Below are 20,173 nucleotides of genomic sequence, written 5' to 3'. Positions count from 1 at the left end.
ATTATTCAGAAAATGTTTGTTCTTATGATGAAATTTTTATGCGTTCAATAAAATCCGACTTTGCTGCAATCGAACATCACAGTTTGTTTGTTTTTTGGACACATGGTCGAGGCGCGTGGAAGAGCTAGTACTAGTACACTGAATGGATCTGGATGCAACAGAACAAAAGGAACAGTAGAGAGAGAGAGGGAGGAAACGCCAACAGCAGAGTTGAAGGACAAGACAGAGGGAGACTTGGCCAAACAATGGGTGTGGGGAGGAATGGGTTGCAGGAGTTGGCAAAAAGGCATTTTGAGTAGTGTTAATAATCAGCAGTTATTCAACACAGGGTGCTCAAATCCTATGACAGTTCACAACCACTACTACTACCACTTGAAGAAACAAAGAAAGTCACGAGATCTCCTTGTTAACTTTATTTTAACCTGTGTAAAAATGGCAACATATAAAACTAGGAAGGCAAAAATTGAGAGAATTGTGGGTGAAACACAGTTTTGCAGGCCTGAAGGTCTCAATACTCTCACACATTGTTGCAGAGTATAAGGTGGCAAAACATTGCAACACTGTACAAAAGTTGAAGGAAACCTGGACCATAAATGATGCACTTTGAAGTATTTCCCCACAACGTCATGTCAGGTCACGTATGGGAGCATGTGCCATAGCAGCCACTGCGTTCACTTTCTGCCGCTACTCCAGGGAACTCCGTCTGGCCATCCCCCAGGCAGATGCCTGGCCCATCCCCATCTCCTTAAGATGCTGATCAACCTGCTGCAACCATGAGGCACGTGGTCGGCCCATTGGTCTCCTCCACTCACGAGGTAACCTTGCTGAGAGAATCTGGTGAGCAGGATCAGCATCAGGAAAACGAGCCACATGTCCATACAGCCGTAGCTGATGCTCACGGACTATGCAGGTAACAAATCTCATTTGAGTCTCTCTCAGCAACCGCTCGTTGGACACAAAGTCCGACCAGCGATAGCCAAGGATTCTCTGAAGAGATCTGGTACCAATGGAATTGTCTCCATCTCAGATCCCTGGTCAGAGTACAGATCTCACATTCGTAGAGCAACACAGGAAGCACCAAGGACCTGAAGACTCGACTTTCATCCTCCTGCACAGGTCCTGACAGCACCACACCGCATGATCCAGTGAATCCATGACTCCCCAGGCCCGACCCAGATGTCTATTGACCTCTGGCGAACAGCTAGCAGAACACGAATATCACTGGCAAGGTAAGTGAATCTTTCCGCGACCTCAACAACCTCATCACAAACAGGCACAGGCAAGATAACAGCATCCAACATGTCATTGAAAGCCTAGATCTTAGTTTTGACCCAGGAAACCCGTAATCCCAGCAGCTCCCGCTCCTCATTCAGCACCTTGAGGGCCCCCAAAAGGCTATCCAGAGTCTCCGCAAAGATGCCTGCATCATCTACGAAATCAAGGTCAGAAATCTTGACACTCCCAAACGATGCACTGCAGCTTGATCTCTCTGACATCCTCCCCAGAATGCAGTCCATACAAGTGCTGAAAAGGGTGGGGGCCAGTACACACCCCTGACAAACTCCAGTCACAACTGGAAATAATTCGGAGATGATACCACCACATTTCACAGCACTCTCAGTACCAGAGTAAAGTTCAGACATCAGATCGATCAGTTTTGGTGGCACCCCACGAAGACCAAGAATCCTCCAGAGGACATCCCGATTCACTGAATCAAACGCTTTACTGAGATCAACATCGGCTGCAAGGAGCCCCTGCCGAAACTCTCCTCCGTGTTCGGTGAGGACCCGAAGAGCAAGGATACGGTCAATCTTTGACCTTTTTGGTGTAAAGCCTGACTGCTCTGGACACTGGTGCTCAAGCAGATGGTGGTGAACCCTATCGAGAATTATCCGAGCAAAGACCTTGCCCAGCACTGAGAGCAGTGTCACCCCTCGGTCGTTGTTGCAGTCCTGGCGATCACCCTTCTCTTTCCAGAGAGGAATAACAAGACCCCTCTTCCAGTCAGTTGGGATGATGCCTGTGTTCCAGGCAGAGCACAGAACTGCATGCAACGACATGAGTACAGCATTTCTATCAGCCTTGATAAGTTCAGCATGGATGCCACAGATCTCAGGAGCTTTACCCCATTTCAACAGGTTCACCGCAGCCTGAGTTTCCACAAGGTACTTTGCTCTTATTTGGATAAATATGTTTTTTTTTGTTTTTTTTTGGTGATCTTTCACCTCTCCTTCTGTCTTGGTAGTGCTTTCTCTTTTAAAATGCTCTGCCTTGCCCATTGCAGCCCTGAACATGGACTTGCAGAGATAAGTAAAGTGAGCGACATTAAATAGAATTGTGGCAATTCTAACAAAAGCACCACTACTACTACTACTACTACTACTACTACTACAACTGCCCCTATTATTCCCACAGGTGGTCAACCTTCAACTGGAGCTGATTTGGGTAAGAATTTGCAATCTATTCAGGATGCCGGTGATAATTTGCATCCTCTTCAAGAAAGACACCCTGGGATCTTCAACGTCGACCAAAGACCAGTGCTGGCAGATGGATGCACCAGGGTGACAGTTTACAGCTGGGTCAACTTTCGACAGCTCACCTGTGACTGCACAAACTTCTAAACTATCTTGCTAGCCTAACTTGTCAATAAATGATTCGATGATCTATGGAGCATGTCCCAAGACAAGCCCAATAAGCAATGGATTTAATGACATCTATTACGCAGTTTGTTAACTGCACATCCTAACAAAGCAAACAATAATGACGATGATAATTGTAATGTCAGTGATATGGTATATAATGTCAAAAGGTAATTACAATGACCCATGCATGGTGTTCCCCTCCCCCCCCCCTCTTTGGAGAAACTCCCAAACACTGTATATTTTAAAATACTTTTCTCGCAGGAAGTTCATTTTCAGCATTTGCTCCCTATGCAGCTGTTCGAACTGGCAAGAGGGCCGAGAGGTGTACACACTTGTATTTGAGCTGTCTAGCCTGGGTTCGAATCTGGGCCCAGCTATCAGCTGTCACCTTGGTGTTTCAAATTCAGGCCGAGGAATCAATGCGTGCGCCTTCTGTTGGAAGTTAAGCCGGAGGACGCTGTCTGCCGGCACCGGTCGTTGGTGGATGATAAAGATCCCACTGTTTTCACAGTGTATGTGAGTTATCTTTGGCTGCCTGGAATAAATTACAAATTTCTGCCCAAACGTAAGGCATGGACAAACAGTTCATGAAAGGCTTGGGCCAGAAAGGTTCCCCCTTCCTACCCTACCCCCACGGACGACCCAACAATATAGTGAGGATAATTGAAGTCGTTGAAGGGGGAATAGTTGCAGTCGTCCTGGTGCAGTTGCAAGTGATGTAATCTCGTGGTGCCAGCTATGGAAGGGAAGCAGCAGGTCCGATCACGTGGTATTTGTAGGTTCAAGTCGCGGTTCGATATCGCCATCTAGCGCGAACAGGGAAGAACTCCTTTCACTAAAATGGGGGAGGGTGGGGGAATAAAAAGGAAAACAGCAGAATATACGAGACCAACACTCGGTAGAGTGCATACCTCCGCCAGGTTGACCAGTTTACGTTTTGTATCCCACTGATAGGCAGGATCTGGACCTGAAGCATAAATCGAATCGACTTGTTCTTGTCACCAAACCAACTCATCCACATAGTTGTGTCATAACTCGTCCACAACTTTTTGAGATATCATGCAAAACTATCCCGTTTTTGGCCGCATCTCTCAATGGTGAAGAATCACTTTACAAAATTTTTTTTTAACTTCTCGTCTCCTAATACGATTTTGAATCTTCATCAAAATCGAATCGATTCGTCCTTTTCACACACCCAACCTGTCCCCAAAGTTTCGTCCAAATCCGTTCCAACTTTTTGAACTATCCTGTTCACAGACATCAAACAAACAAAGAGGGATGAAAAAATAACCTACATCCACCTGAGGTGTTGGAGGTATTTAATATAACGTTGATAAAGTATTGTTACGTGGAAGTGGAAGGGGGGGGGGATCCACAGTTTGACTGTGGTAAGTGTAGTATGGTTTATGTGTGTTTAGTAGGTTTGATTGCCATATAACAGTAGGCCATAGGGCATGCAGTATATATGCGTTTAATTTTCAATTTTCGTGCAACAATGATGGGGGCAACTTAAAACTTTCATGGGTTTGTAGGAAATGTGTCACTGATTAAGAATATCCATGTCCCCATGCACAAGAGGTGCTCAGAAATTTATAACGAGCAGTTGATGAAAATGCATATTAACAAATGGTACATGAAGTGTATGATGGCTTCCTGGCTTTTTAATCAGATTGTTCAGTGAACATGTTATTATCTGTTGGGCTTCATAAATTTATAACGTGCATTTATAATAATAATAATTATACTAAGAGTATTAATGATAAGAATATATTATTATTATTATGATTAACATTTATGCGCTTAATCTCGTTTGAGCCATAAGCACCCACACAAACTGAAACAAACCACAAACTAAACCACACACAACACCAACACCGAGAGAAAAAGAGGCAGGGAAATTGGGAAAAGTCCTAACTGGAGCAGATGTTTTAGATTTAATGAAAACCCATTAACAAATGATACTCCAAATGTATGATGTGATATTAATTTTCTCTGGCCAAATGAAAAAGTTTACGTTGGTGAAATATTACCATAGTTACAAGCTCTCAATATTCTAACCTCATATTTTTATTGAAATGTAAGGGGGGGGGGGAGTGTTACATACTTTAAGTGGATGTTAAGAAAGAAATTGTAAATTAAATGTACACTGTTGTAATGTTGCAGAACTGTAAGTTTCACATACTAATCTTTATCCATCTCAAATTTATCACTTCGCAGGTGTTAAGACCCAGGACATGAGAGATCCTCGTGAGAGCATGATCTTCCAGTACTGTACATGTAAATACAAATATGACATACATATACTGCAGAATATTGTTACGGTTGTGGAAATTCGCATTACACCATAAAGAGTCCTCAGGTGAGATATCTCAATAAGTCCATGTGTAGTTAGCGCACACCCGTTGTATAGAGGGAATTTATGTGATCCATTCGGGCTGCGATCCTTCAGTTAGCCATTTTTTCTTTCTCTATTGTTATTTTCGACCAGTAAGCCGCCAACAACGCAAACAGCCACTACCTTTACCTTCACAATTCCATCCCGCAAACATCGCTTCACACCCATTCCCAAACGACACCATAACCATCAAACCACCACAGAAAAGCCTCCACCACCTTCGCCTTTCTCCTTCACAACCAACAACCGCACCACCTGTGAACACTGAACGTCGGGCTGTCTAGGGCCCGTTCGGCGATTGGTACCAAACGCACCGAGCCGCGAGCGCGAATGGCGGCCTTTCCGAGGGAGAAATTCGGATCCAAAATGATTCACGCCCACTTCCCCTCCGTCCAATGGGCGAGCGAGAGGCGGCTTGGCCCCACCTCCAAGTGCGTGTATGTGAAGTCCGTTTATGCAAATATGCGGATCAAGGGAGGTTCACGCCCCTTTTTGCCAGACCAATGGCTGAACAGAGGGTGGCGTGGCCCCGCCTCCAATCGCGTTTTGATCCGCATATCGGCTCCTCCTGAGTCCTATAAAGATGTGAGCGCAAGGCGACTCGAGAGAGAGGGTGAGTTGAGCTGGGAGGAGTTCGGGAAGAGTTGGAGAGAAGTTGCGGAGGAGATGCAGGGAAGACGGCGGACGGCGACGAGGTTGCGGTGTGGGGGTCGCTCGACTCATCGCAGGATCCAGGCCAGCCAGCCATACCCCTCTCCCTGAGCATCAGCGATTTCCCCCCCCCCATTTGCGCTGGGATAGTGCCAAGGGGGCCCCCGTTCCTCCCCCACCCTAAACGTGGTGCCAACAAGACCGCTCACACGGAGCATGCCGGAGAGGACTCGCCGACCACGCCAGGGCACGGAGTCGGGGCGCAGCGGCGCGAACATTGCGGCTTGCCCGCCATCGCGTCACGAGGACGTGGGTAAGACCTCCCCGGTCTCGTGGGCCTGGCCGATCCTCCAGGATCCACGTACATTTGGTCTACGGACCTGTCTGCCTCCTCGCCTATGAGGGTGGCTTTCTTTTTCCTTTGCTTTTTGTGTAAATGCTTGTGGTGGCGCCATCTGTTAAGTAAAACTGTGTAAGTGTTGCCGTGTGTCAGTCTTAGTCGGTAGTATCTCTCTTTTACTGTTTCTTTCTGTGCTTGAATACGTGCCTTTTATTATTATTACTGTGACTGAATACGTGCCTTCTGTGCTGTCTGCGTGTGTGAAATAAATGTGCTTGTTCAATTGTTCCCGCTTTACTTCGTCTCCTTCCTTTTGTTGACTCTCCATCCTGCATAGCGTAAGAGATTGGTAGTGGGTGTAAGTTCCCGGTAACTAATCTGAACCGTCGAGGTCGACGATAACTCCGCTCGGTTATCTCTGCAGTACGGAACGAACCGCTTAAGCGGTTCGTGTCCGAAGTCGACCTGCGGCGAGGTACTTCGACCTGCGGCGAGGTATTAAATTAACCATCCGCGTAGATACTTAGGTAGGTCGAGTTTGGCGAACAACCCTATCCTACGCGGATGGCTGATTGGCACGATTGTGGTGAGGTCGAAAGACCCACCCAAAACTAGCTCCCGGCGTTGTTCCGAGAGGGTCACGACTGAATTGTCTGTCCGGTGGGCGACGTGCCGCGATTCGAGTTACGTGGCCGACCGCACGCCGTCGGGCGCGAATTCGCAACAATATTTTGTTGTGTTCACACAGAACAAAAATGTTAGTATAATGCAAAGTTTTTAAATCTGTATAATCATCTTCCTTGTATTATTTTATGGGTATTGTACATCAGGATCACTGTATACACATAAATGTGAGTGTGCAGTGCAATGCTATGCCCTCGTCCCTTGAGGAGACCAAGCACTTGTGCTGACCCTGTCAGATGGCACACTGCAGTGGCAAGGGCATAATGCTTTGGCATCAGTTTTTTCCCTTTCTTTGCCAAACTGATGATATCTTGGGCGATTGACAGGAGTTTTTTTCAGTGTCTGCTGTAACCACAACATATTGCTCTTCTTCGGGGCTGTCTGAACCACAAACCACCCACGCTAGGAAGTTGAACAGTTGATATGGGACAAGGGTCTTAACTTGATCCAGCGTGAAGTCATCTGCCACAGGTGGCCATGGGACTGTGAGGTTCTTGTTGTCAATTGATAACTTCAATGTTAAGGCAACATTAAATAACATTCGCAGACTGTTTGGCTGGGATCCATTGCTACCTCTTTCAATTGGGTCTGCATCATCTGTTGAACTTTCTGCAGAAGTAGTGTCAGTGTCATCAAGAAGTTCCTGGGCTAGGTCTTCTGCACAAAGTCCTTCACTGAAGACGATGTCACTCATGCTTCTATTGGCGGGCATGACAAACACAAGTTGCGGGAATGTTCTTTGCAGACGTGTCTTTAAATTCCAGGTCCTAGAAGGAGCATCTACATTTTCAACCTCTTTGATTGCATGGATAAATATACGGTTTAATCTTGACAAAGTCAAGATTTCTTTATTTTGAATTAACCTTTTTTTCACCGTTTCTTCACTGAATACAATGAAAGCATTCATGTAGCCTCTCTGAATGGATGTCAAAGGCTTACACGGCTTACTCAGGAACCTTGTGTAGGCTCTGTGACAGTCACGATGGTACTGCAACTCACGGGCTACCAAATCTTCACCCTGTATCTGCTGTAGAAGTGCAATGTCTCCCTTTTGCTTTGCAGCTTCCAGGAGCTGCCCACCACAAATAAGCTCACATTTGACTAACCTTACAATTGACCTTTTACCAGTTATATTATTACGTTTGTACTTGTTTGAGTGGCAAATTATGCACTCCTCTGGAAACATGTGACGTTTTCTCCACTCTCGTTGGCTGTCCTTGTCATCTGAACGAAGCACACGCTTTTGGCTTGGCTGTCCTCCGTGTAAGTCACTTGGTTGGTTATCCAGTATGTTAATGTCTGTTCCTGTATTTGCATTGATTAAATGATAGAAGATGCAAAGACAACCAAAGAGAATGCAATTCGATTGCTTATTTATTTAAAACGTAACATTACAATATTAGATAATAGATATTGTGTTGTAAAATTTTATCTCCAAACACCTCTTTTGTAGCCAGAATATAGTCTAAATGCCTTTTATTAGATAGGCATTTCGAAAGTCAACATTTTCCATAAATTTCTAGAAAACTGGATGAAATTAGATGAACTGGACTTTGTGTTGTGTAATATTACAATATTACATAATAGACAAGTCTGGAGATGGCAATGGTTCACGAGCAATGTACAGTTTTGTACACGGTTTGCCTTTTTTATTTTTTGACCTTCGAGGGAATGCCACGGGCAAACTGGCAGGAATCGGAAAAAAACGTAAATGATGAAAGTTGTAGTAATCGAAGAGCACTACAAATCGACCACGAATTGCAAAATCCTAAAAGTAGTTGGCCTTTTTTTTATGACGGGAATCGGGAAAAATGTAAATGATAAAAGTTGCAGTACTCGAAGAGCACTACTTGCATACCAACTTTCATTCGAAACAGTTGAAACCCCTAGAAGATCGATGCCCAATTTATTGATTTTTTTTTGACATTTTCGAAGTTCGTGACCTTGTGACCTTGACCTTGGGACGAAAATGAAAAATCGAGCTCCGTGGGGCTATGCAGGTGCCATTGGGCTAACCAAATACCGAAACCCCTGCCAGATTCAACAAACCCCCTCGGAGAAGATGTAACTTGAAACCGGCCACCCCCTAAAAACATGTTTTTTGGGTGTGGCTCCACCCATAATGGGCGCAGCACACCCATTCTCAGGAAAACACAACTAGATCATGATATAAACCTCCCACCAAAATTTTATCAGGATCGGATCAAAACCCATGGAGCTATGCTCGGGACAGACAGACAGACAGACAGACAGACAGACAGACAGACAGAGAGACAGACAAGCCAGTAGGCGGACATGGGTAGTCGATCAAGTCGAATTTAGTCGTTTTTCAGCCGTTACTAGCCAACAAAAGCGTCCATAGCAACGGTTCTTTCTCACACATAACTCGGACATACCATGAACCTACCATACCAGTTTCATGTATATCTGACTCATAGTCTCTGAGACATAACGAACTTCGTTTTTTTTTATTGTTTTCAACCAGGGTTCATTCAAAGTCTATCTTCTCCGACAGTTTTCATAGGATCCGGCTGGAAATTTTTGACAATATGGCTGAATGTACTGCCCACAGTCGCTCGTGGCCTGATTTTTGATAATTGAAAAAATAAATTTTTGAGATTTTTTTGAAAATTTCAAAGGTCCATTGCTCGGCAACGGATGGGTCCAGAGCAACGGTTCTCATTTGCACAAAACTAGGTCATGGTAGGAACCTACCAAGTTTCATCGAAATTGCCATTGTATTAATGGAGCACTGGACCGAACAGACATACATACAGACAGACAGAAATATATAGAAATAACAAACATATCGACGGAAATACTGATAATAAGGGTAGACTAGATTTACTACCCAACAGACACACCCATAACAAATATAGTGGTCACTTACTGACTCGTGAACCAATAATAGATATTGTGTAGTAAAATTTTATCTCAAAACACCTCTTTTGTAGTCAGAATATAGTATGCCTTTTATAAGGCAGGAATTTCAAACTTCAACATTTTCCATAAATTTCTGGAAAACTGGCTGAAATTAGATGAAATGGACTTTGTGTTGTGTAATATCTCCCAACAAGTCTTTTCATTAACTCTCCTTTGCTTACAATACAAGCCAGCATGCATGCTATAGGAGGGGTGGACATAAGTATTTTTTGCGCATTTGTGAGAGAGGGACCAGCGATGCCGGTTGAAACAACAGTATTTCCATGTTTGTTTACATAGGATTTCTTTGTAACCAAGCGAATATTTCCTCACTTTTTTTTTTCCGTGAAATTTATACTTACAATATCATAAAAGTATATATAGCCTCACTATAGAGGTTACAAAGAGATATGAGGTGAATTTGAATGAAACACACATGGAAACCCCCTCAAAGGTCAGAGGCTGTTGTATGCACCTGCTTCGCTGATCCCCAGTTTACAGATTTGCAAAAGTTCCTGTTGTCTATGTCCACCCCCTCCAATGATGGCTTTAAGTTTAATATCAAATCATTGACAGTTATAATTCCCTGAATAACCATGATTCCAAAATTACAGTAAAATTGTACTACTACAGCAAGTTGAACATGATACAAAGTCACTAACATAGTCTTCCACCAAATCATCATCATCATGAATGATGCATCATTCACATGTCCAATCTAACGTTACATAAGTTAATTTTAAAGTCATTATCAATGCATGGTGGATGAGTTTACACATACCTTGTCCTTGAGAAGTAGATTTCTTTGCAAATGACTTCTCTTTTCTTCTGATTTTACTGATGTCACAGAAGCGCTTGTAGCAATTGTAGTGGTAGCCAAGGTTACTCGACGTTGAGGGCTGAGCCGCAATGCATGTCGTAGTATCGTGAAAGTCAATACCAAGGTTTGTTGCAATCTCGGTAACTATATCACTCTCTTTGCAGTCGTAATTCACCCATTTGCTCGCAAAATCTACAAATCGTTTCCACGATTCATTATTGAACACGATGAAGTTACTCTTTGTTGTAGAATCTACGTGCATAACGCAAAAATTTGAAGAAAATTTTGAAGAGAAACATTATTTACCGAAATTATTCGTTTTTTACGTTTTTATGAGCAATTTTGAGGATTGGAGACACATTTTCGGAATGCTTAGAATATTTTTGAAATTATTGATCAAGAATAAAGTTGCCCCAAGTAATGTTGCACGAAACAGTTAGATACGGACGTATTGTGGTCTACAGGGACCTGTCAGAGTAAAAAAAAAAAAAATTGAGTGCAGCCTTATGGCTGCTGGTTGCACCAGTACACTGGTACTCATTTTGCCGACTTCATGAGGATGACAGGCTGAGTCAACCCCACCTGGTATTAATTCAGTGGCTAACAGGGCTTGAACTCAGGACCCTGGTATCCCATAGAATCTCCTAGGATCACAAGTCAGCCACCCTAACCACTAAGCCAAAAGCAGGCTTGCCAGAGTAAATTGTTTGTTCCATGACACTGAAGAGACAATGTACATAATTTATACACAGGATAGACGATTTATGTATGCGAGAATACCTCTTGTTTGTGGGCGGGGCAAGATAAGAACTTCCCATTGCAGAGGCACACATGTCACGTGTGCAACTCAGCTGATTACGATCTCTCTGGTCAGTGTGTGGCAGACTTGGCGGCGTGTAGGCTGTGGAGCCCGGAAGAAAAGATGTACATATATTTTTATTTGAGCCGCCCCCGTGGCCACCTGGGCTGCACTACGGAAGAGAACCAAGGGAGGCCTGTGTGGAAGGAGGTCGAACAAGTGGTTCCCAGAGAGATCTTAAGGAGCAGAGACAATTGTAGTTTGCTCTGCAGAAGTTTTGGGATAGACTCTGCAGAAAATAGAAGAAGATTCTTCATTCTTCTTCTTCATCAATCACAATCCCACAACAAAAGTAAAATGTCAAAAGATGTTGTGATGCTAATCCATAAGAGGATTGTGGTGTTCTATTGTGGAATCATAATGTGGTGTCCTTCCGACCTAGCTTGGTTGTTTTTTGAGATTTCATCCCTCTGTTTTTACATTTTTTTTTTGTTTTTTTTCTTCTTGTTTCTGCAATTTTTTTTAAAACTCTTAATGTTTTATATATTTTGTTATTTTTGGTGTGGAATAAATCTATCTATGTTATTAAATTTCAATCCTGACTTTTGGTTGTCCACGATGTGGATAACCACATATGTGAAATGATGAAATTATCGTTTTTTTTTTTAAATAATAAAACGATTAATGTTTTATACTTTTTAAATTTTGGGTTGCGTGCACTAGCTCAGAGACAAAGGAACTTCCACGCGTTGGAATCACCATCATGGCTTCAGCAGATATTGAGATAGGTTGGGCTACAGTTAAACAACATTTTGAGAGGAGAATAAGCAGAAGAAGAAGTACAAATTGGCGTTTTAGCGATCTCTCATTGTACTTTAGCGATGTATTCTGGCATCTTCTTAAGTCTTGGTAGCTCAGAAAATGCTCAAGAACAAAAGGTATGGCTTTTAAATGCTCATGACTTCACTGTATGGTAGTTTACAAGCGTATAATTGTGTGCACATTTGAATGGCAGCCATTTTTTTCCCTGTATTATCCCTCGGTATGGTGTACTATCAGACACCATGATACTGCCATACTCCTTGACATATCGATACATAGCACGATCATTTTTGTGGTTGTTACCCCACATACACATGATGTCACAACGTGGCTGCGCTTGGTGTGCGCTCAATTACCATGCAGCTAAGTTAGCGCTAGCAAAGCCAGCCATTCCTTATCAATGGTTTCAAATAGTGTGCTTGCTTGAGTGCTTAAGCCACTTGGCGAGTGTTCCACAAGAAACTTGGTAACTGAACACACCCCTGGTGTTTGTGTAGCTGGATGGTGGTTAGGCGTTGGGGATGTCGAGGGTGGCGGTGCTCTGGGGCTGCCTGGTGAACGTGCTGACCGAGCTGTTTTGTCGAAGGTGTCAACTGGAGCCATGTGGTTGCCTTCTTCCTGTTCGGTGTCAGGCTGTATGCAGAATTGGCTGCACCGGCACACGTGGACTCGATTGCTTCATACAGGTCTGATTACATGGAGAACGAACTTCATCCTTGGATCGTTGCTCATGTCGGGTGGTTTCCTCAACCTCTTTCTGGAGAGCTGTTCTCACTGCTGGTAGTGCTTTACTGCGGTTTGGGTGAGGGCAAGGAGGCAGTGCTTCGCATGGGTTTCACGTGGCTTGAGTTGGGCCGAAGACTGCTGCTTGGCTAGTTTCGTGAGTGGCTTGGGTGGTGGCGGGGATGACAGGATACCTGCCTTGTTCCTTTTTCAAGATAGGCACTGTACTGCTGCTGCTGAAACCATTTCTGTGATGAAATGGAATATATATTTTGGACTAGCAGGGGTACCTCACATTGCCTGGTGTTGCCTGGTCTATTTTTTTTGTGGAACCTAAAACACTTTCCTACATCCACTAACGAATGGGGTCAGGGGTATTTTAATATTGTTACAGATTTCAGAATCCGGTCTGATGAATGCATCCACACAGCCAGGTCCTCACAGTTATTTCCTTAAATGCATGTTCAGATTAGCCCCATCCCCATGTTTAATGGGATCTTAAATGTGATGCGTTGAGAAGGGTAAAGGATAGATCCCCTCTCTTATGGGAAGCTTTTTTCTTTACGATAGACACGTTGACACACATTTCTTTCACGAACTCTGAAGCCCACCCTTATATTTCCTCAGCAACATTTCTTTCACGAGCTCTGAAGCCCGCCCTTATATTGTTATAGATCCGGCGGTGGCGGGATTCGCACCCTACTCTTGACAGCCAAATGTTGAAGATTCGGCGTCACTTAACAGCACCACCATCTCCGGGGTTATAACGCCGGCTGGCTCGGCACAGGTCTCGGGTTACGCGCCTCAGATCACGATACCTGTGCCTTGCCATTCGGGGAAATAGACCCTGGTTACAGACTGGGTTTGTCAGAGACCGAGCGAAGTCTGCCAATCCGTAACCATTTTGGTTTTAAATACAAATCGAGCGAATTTTTCCTCAGCATGGCACGAATAAACTCAAGGCGGCAACTTTGATATGAATCAGCCAGATTTATTGGGGACACATCGGAGAACACGACACAAGCAAAACATTCACGACAATGTTTTAATCAATCTATAACCCGCTCTTAACTAGGGAGCTACGGATTACGGGTTTCGAAGGGAACCCTAGCGAGATAAACCTTAGACAACATGCAGACAAGAAACAGAGTACTTGGTGATGCCTCATGAAAATATGACCGTTTTTACAGCCATTTTTCCCTGCTGTGCAGGGGTTAGGCTTTTTCTTGAGGCAATGTTTTATGGCCGGATGCCCTTCCTGACGCCAACCCTGGTCGCCTCTTACGACACACAGGGATATGGTACACATATTCTAACTGGGGCATACACCGGGACCAGTACACTGGTACTCACTTCGCCGACCTCAGAAGGATGACAGGCTGAGTCAACCCCCTGGTGTTAATTCAGCAGCCAACGGGGCTTGAACTCAGGACCCTGGGATCCCAAGCCACCACCCTAACCACTAAGCCAATGGTGATGCCTCATGGAAGAGGGGAAAGTGTCAAAGGCATGAATGCGGCTCGTGACAAGCCGATGTCGTCGGATTCGAGCACCCAGCTCGAGCATGCAGCGTGGCAAAATGGTGCTCGTACTCCTTCTCCCGGCACCGCTTGCGCACCAGCGTCAGCGCGTTCAGCCCCCGTAAGGTCGACAGCACAAGAGCGAAAGATCCACGGTGTGCTCCAGCTGGCTTTTCACAAGGTCCAGTATACAAATCCAGGCCTGGCCTGCTCACCAGATTAGGCCAAATCCGGGTGTTGGGCTCCGCAGGCGGATCGACAGGATGGAAAAGCGTGTCGAGGCGTGTCGGGAGCAAAGACAGTCAGAGGCTCCGTCACTGGACTCCGGGTGAACCTGTCGATGACCTCATAAAAGTAGATCGCCGACTCCCCTCATGCAGTTCCTCCTGCCTTCCTGGGGCTCGCTCTTCTTACCCAAGCCGATCCCAAAAACCCTCATGCAGTTCCTCTTACTGCGGATCGCCCGGCTCCCCTCATGCAGTTCCTCTTACTGCCGAGCGCCCGAGTCGATGCTCAGGCAGTTTCACCCTTGCCTTTCCGGCGCTCGCTCTTCGGGACACTCCTCCGGGGACCCGTGATTGGTTCATCGCTCGAGATTCCAGCTGCCTCCACCAATCGGCTGCCGACACGTCTCGCCGACCGACACTCTCAGAGCGCTGGGCGGGACTAGTTCGGAGAGGGGAAGGAAGAAGAAGAAAGCCACCTCTCGGCACACCACCACTGTGTGAACAATGAACGGCCTGCTACACCTCCCGACACACATGTAACGTCCAATTACCGAACAACCTGGCTAAACATGCATTTAAGGGGGGATCTGGGCTGATCCTATATTTAATAACCCACGAAGGGCCCATTTCCGCAACATTTTATCATCACCAAACAATCATGATATGAAACAAAAAATTGAAGGAATAATTACGGGCCCAGGATAGTTACCCCGCCCCTCCCCCCCCCCACACACACACACACACCCTACCCCAACACCCCTGCCACAATGCACACCACGGGGCAGAAAAGTTGCATCAAAGTTTGATGTTTTCTTTTAAAAACCTAGCTTATATTCAATTGTATTTTCGAAATAAATGCAACAAAAATAAAGCCTTACAGATGGGATGTTTTTCCACATCTACGGAATTGTCTTTTTGTGCAATTTATCAATGCACAAGCTGGCATTTTAAAGACGAATGAATGCTAACACAACGCAACATTTCTTCCCCGATTGTGACTACCACTTTGATTGGAGTGGGGAAGCTTGTGCGCTCCTGTGACCTGGGAAATTCCACTTCTGGTAACATAAAACTTACATTTGTCATGTTTCACCTTAACACCGGCTTTGACAAGACATTTGAGAACCGCCTCAAGGTTACACAAGTGCTCAGGCTCAGTGCGGCCAGTGACCATCACATCATCTTGAAAATTTACATCATTGGGAATTGCTTTCAGCAGATTCTCCATTTTGCGTTTAAATATAGCAGTGGCCGATTTGGATTATACACAAACAACCCCTTCTGAGAGTTACAACATGTATACTTCTTGGAGTCCTCATCAAGCAACATCTGAGTGTAAGCAGATTCCAAATCCAGGTGGCTAAACATCTTCCCACCAGAAAGTGTAGTGAACAAGTCATCTGCCTTTGGCAGAGGATAATGGTCCTGCTTGGAATGCTTATTGATTGGTGTTTTGTAATCACCACAAATCCGTACACTACCATCAGACTTTAATGCAGGGACAATTGGACATGCACACTGAACTCAACAGGACTGGTAACATCTTCCATCTGCAGGTGGTCGAGCTCTGCCTTTACTTTGGGATGCATCAAGTGAGTGTGGTGGAAAATAACTCAATTTCCACATGATGGATCAGCATACAAAAGGGAATCTTTAATTTTGTATATATGGAGGAAGAACATTCAATGATTCATTGAAGCATTCAAATGAACTTCACTAACTAGAAGCCCAACGCAATTCCTCTTCACCTCATTTGGCATCCAAAAATTGTGAGGGTGAGACATTTGGCAATGCAACGATGGGATGAGCTGATAGGCACAAGGTGAAAGAACTCAGAACTGCAATACGTGGCAACTTTGGGTGGGAGGGAAAGAATAACACACTCATGGCAAAAGTTTGCAGCGTTAACAACCAGGTCAGCCTGTTTCTATGCAGCGATCAAGACCTTTTTCATCGTAAGATATTCATTTATCACTATGTTGGTCAAAAGACTCAGAAAAAAGGGAAACTTTACAGACAGCCAATTCGACTATTGTACAAAAATTGACTTTTAAAGTACCAGCAACAATTCAACAAGTGAATATAATTGAGAATACATAAATATAATTATTTTTCTTCCACATCACAAGCCATCAAGGTTGGTACAGACCTTGCTTTACAGAAAACTGGCTCAGCCCTCTCATCGACATAGATTGTGGTTTTAACACCTTTAAAGGTACCAACACCACCTTCAAACAAAGAGTGGTATTTGTCCAGAATGGCATTGTAATTAACATCACAAACCATCAACTTGATCACAGGCCAATCAAGTTTGATGGATTCAAGGCAATCACACCCAAACAGTGCAGGCTCATTTCCCTGTATTATCCACAGGGTAGTTTCCATGACACATCGATGTAGGTGACCTTCACATCAGCACGACCTATCACAGGAATAAGTTCATTGGTATAAGTTCGTAACTTGGCGTTCACAGGTCTGAGTTCAGGCCTCGCTGTCTCCTGGCTGAATAGCCTTTTGGAAGTTTCAGAGCTCATGATGGACTGGCTGGCCCCAGTGTCCAGCTCCATCTCTTTGGGATCCAGAACAGCTTGACATCCAGAGCAATGGGTTTGCTGTTGTCCAATATACTGAGCAAATTATACTCCTCAGAAGCAGGAGGTTTTGTTTCACCGCCGGCCACTGGTACAGCCAAATCGATGATGTGGTGAGTCGTACCATGTTGGGGTGCTGACACAAATCTTGCATAGGTGGCCAGGTTTTCCACAGTTATGACACAGGTGAGGTAATATGTCAAACGACACAGGTTGGGTAAGTGACTGCCACCATACCAGCATGATTTACCTGTTGGAGAACCTGACAATCCACTACTATGCTTTGGCACAGAAGAGCTGACCCTCTGAACGGAGGTGTTGTTTTTAGCAGATCGGTGAAATTGAGGTTTACTCTCAGCTGACAATGATGCGTTCAGATTGTTCACATTGAATGAACTCAACTGGGAGTTCCACTCCTTACTGGTGATAACATGCAGCCCCTCATCAGTAGTTACGCAGGTACTCGCAATCGACACAGCTTCAGTCAGATCGAGATTGGGAATGGCCAACAACTTTCAGAGGATCGTTTCCTTGTTGATGCCAATAATGAAAAAAATCCCTCAGCATCTCAACCAATGTGACACCAAATTCACAATGATCAGTCAACCGGCGAAGGTGAGCAACAAACTCAGACACCGACTGACCTCCCTTCCTCCCATGAGTGCAGAATTTGGACCAGGACATGATTTTCCCAGGTTTTCGCTTGAAGTGTTTGGCCACAATCTCGACCACTTCATCGTAGGTTTTTGTCCTTTGGTTTATCGGGGGGAGACAAGGTCCTTCATCAGGGCATACATTGTGTTGCCGCACACTGTGAGCAGAATGGCCTGGCTAATAGCAGCATCTTCTGCTGCCGCCATCTTGTTAGCATTGAAGTATTGTTCCAAACGATCAGCAAAATCTTCCCAGTTCTCATCTGGTTGGTACTCTGACAACAGAATCCCCACAGACGCCAAAGTGAGCAATGCTAAACGAGCAAAGCACAAAACATGTCGCCAATTGTGACGTATCTGCAGGATAAAGGGATAAAAGGCAAGACTACACTGAAGTAGGAGCTCCACATTTTATTCCACTTGAGATGACCACTGTAAATGTGCATCCAAGTAACTGTGGAGAACATGTCAGTCTTCTCCGTCCTTCCTTGTCTTCTTCTTCTTTGTCTTCTTCATCCTTGTCTTCTTCTGTCTCGGTTATTCTGTATCTTTCTTGTCCAGGAATCCTTGTGGGACCTGATGAATTCTGTCTCTCTGAAGGGTACCGGAATTGAACATGTCGTAGGTCATGACCGCCTGGTAGTACAGGATCCCGAACTCTTTGGTCATGCTTTGAGAGGCTGATCGATCACTTATTGATTGTGGGACCCTGTTGAGTGTCTTGGACTGGCTTGTGAATTTGTTTGGGTAACTTTGACTGATGTCTTCTTCTTCTTCTTCTTCTTCTTCTTCTTCTTCTTCTTCTTCTTCTTCTTCTTCTTCTTCTTCTTCTTCTTCTTCTTCTTCTTCTTCTTCTTCTTCTTCTTCTTCCTTGTTTGGCCTTTGTACTACTTTTTGATGTTTTATGTGTTTTTATTCGCAGTGAATATGGTTCTACAATCTGAGAATAACAGATCTCTACCTGCACATTCCAATCCATCAGCCCATGTGCAGCGATGCTCAAATCATTTTGTACCAAGTTTGTACCACCCGTGATGTACCAAAGTTTGTTCACGGCATTAAAAAAAAATTCCATAGGTATTTACCTTCTTCTCTGTTATATATTTTGTGGGTCTTCCATGCCTACCAGTGGTTTCCTGATTTTGTTATCCAGCCGCTACCAGGTGGGGGACCAGGGGTATTGTTCTTTTTATTTTTCTATCTCTCTCTCTCTCTCTGTCACACACACACACACACACACACACACACACACACACACACACACACACACACACACACACACACACACACACACACACACACACACACACACACACACAATTATGCAGTATCAGGGCTGTTCCGAAGATATAATTTAAAGGATTGCTGTGAATGATGTTATAATTTCACAACAACCTTTATTCAACATCTTTTAAATTGTAAAACTCAAAACATAGCTCCTTTACCTAAAGTAAGAACCTGAACCTGCAAGCAATTCAATGGTTTCCCGACAGCATGAGTCATCAGCTCGGCACCGTTTTTCCTCGACGTTTCGATCCTTTCACCCCAGAACTTCTCCAAACGGTGGATCCACAACCTCAGTCATGGATCCACATCAGTAGATGACCAACATCAGTAGATCCACAACCTCAGTCATGGATCCACATCAGTATATTATCTACATCAGTAGATCCACAACCTCAGTCATGGATCCACATCAGTAGATTACCAACATCAGTAGATCCACAACCTCAGTCACAGATCCACATCAGTATATTATCTACATCAGTAGATCCACAACCTCAGTCATGGATCCACATCAGTAGATGACCAACATCAGTAGATCCACAACCTCAGTCATGGATCCACATCAGTATATTATCTACATCAGTAGATCCACAACCTCAGTCATGGATCCACATCAGTAGATGACCAACATCAGTAGATCCACAACCTCAGTCACAGATCCACATCAGTATATTATCTACATCAGTAGATCCACAACCTCAGTCATGGATCCACATCAGTAGATAATCTACATCAGTAGATCCACAACCTCAGTCATGGATCCACATCAGTAGATAATCTACATCAGTAGATCCACAACCTCAGTCATGGATCCACATCAGTAGATGACCAACATCAGTAGATCCACAACCTCAGTCATGGATCCACATCAGTATATTATCTACATCAGTAGATCCACAACCTCAGTCATGGATCCACATCAGTAGATGACCAACATCAGTAGATCCACAACCTCAGTCATGGATCCACATCAGTATATTATCTACATCAGTAGATCCACAACCTCAGTCATGGATCCACATCAGTAGATTACCAACATCAGTAGATCCACAACCTCAGTCATGGATCCACATCAGTATATTATCTACATCAGTAGA

General features: G+C 44.4%; 1 pseudogene; it reads right to left on the bottom strand.

Moving 5' to 3' along the window:
• Window positions 1-6,819: 6,819 nt before the first annotated feature.
• LOC147014336 (uncharacterized) lies at window positions 6,820-10,734 on the bottom strand (annotated as a pseudogene).
• Window positions 10,735-20,173: the final 9,439 nt, after the last annotated feature.

The sequence above is a fragment of the Eptatretus burgeri genome, chromosome 13 (assembly GCF_056783735.1).
Source record: "Eptatretus burgeri isolate ZD-2024b chromosome 13, Ebu_testis_v1, whole genome shotgun sequence".
In the NCBI taxonomy this organism is placed as follows: Eukaryota; Metazoa; Chordata; class Myxini; order Myxiniformes; family Myxinidae; genus Eptatretus; species Eptatretus burgeri.
Note: the sequence above shows the minus strand (reverse complement) of the source record. Positions and strands in the feature narration are given on the sequence as shown.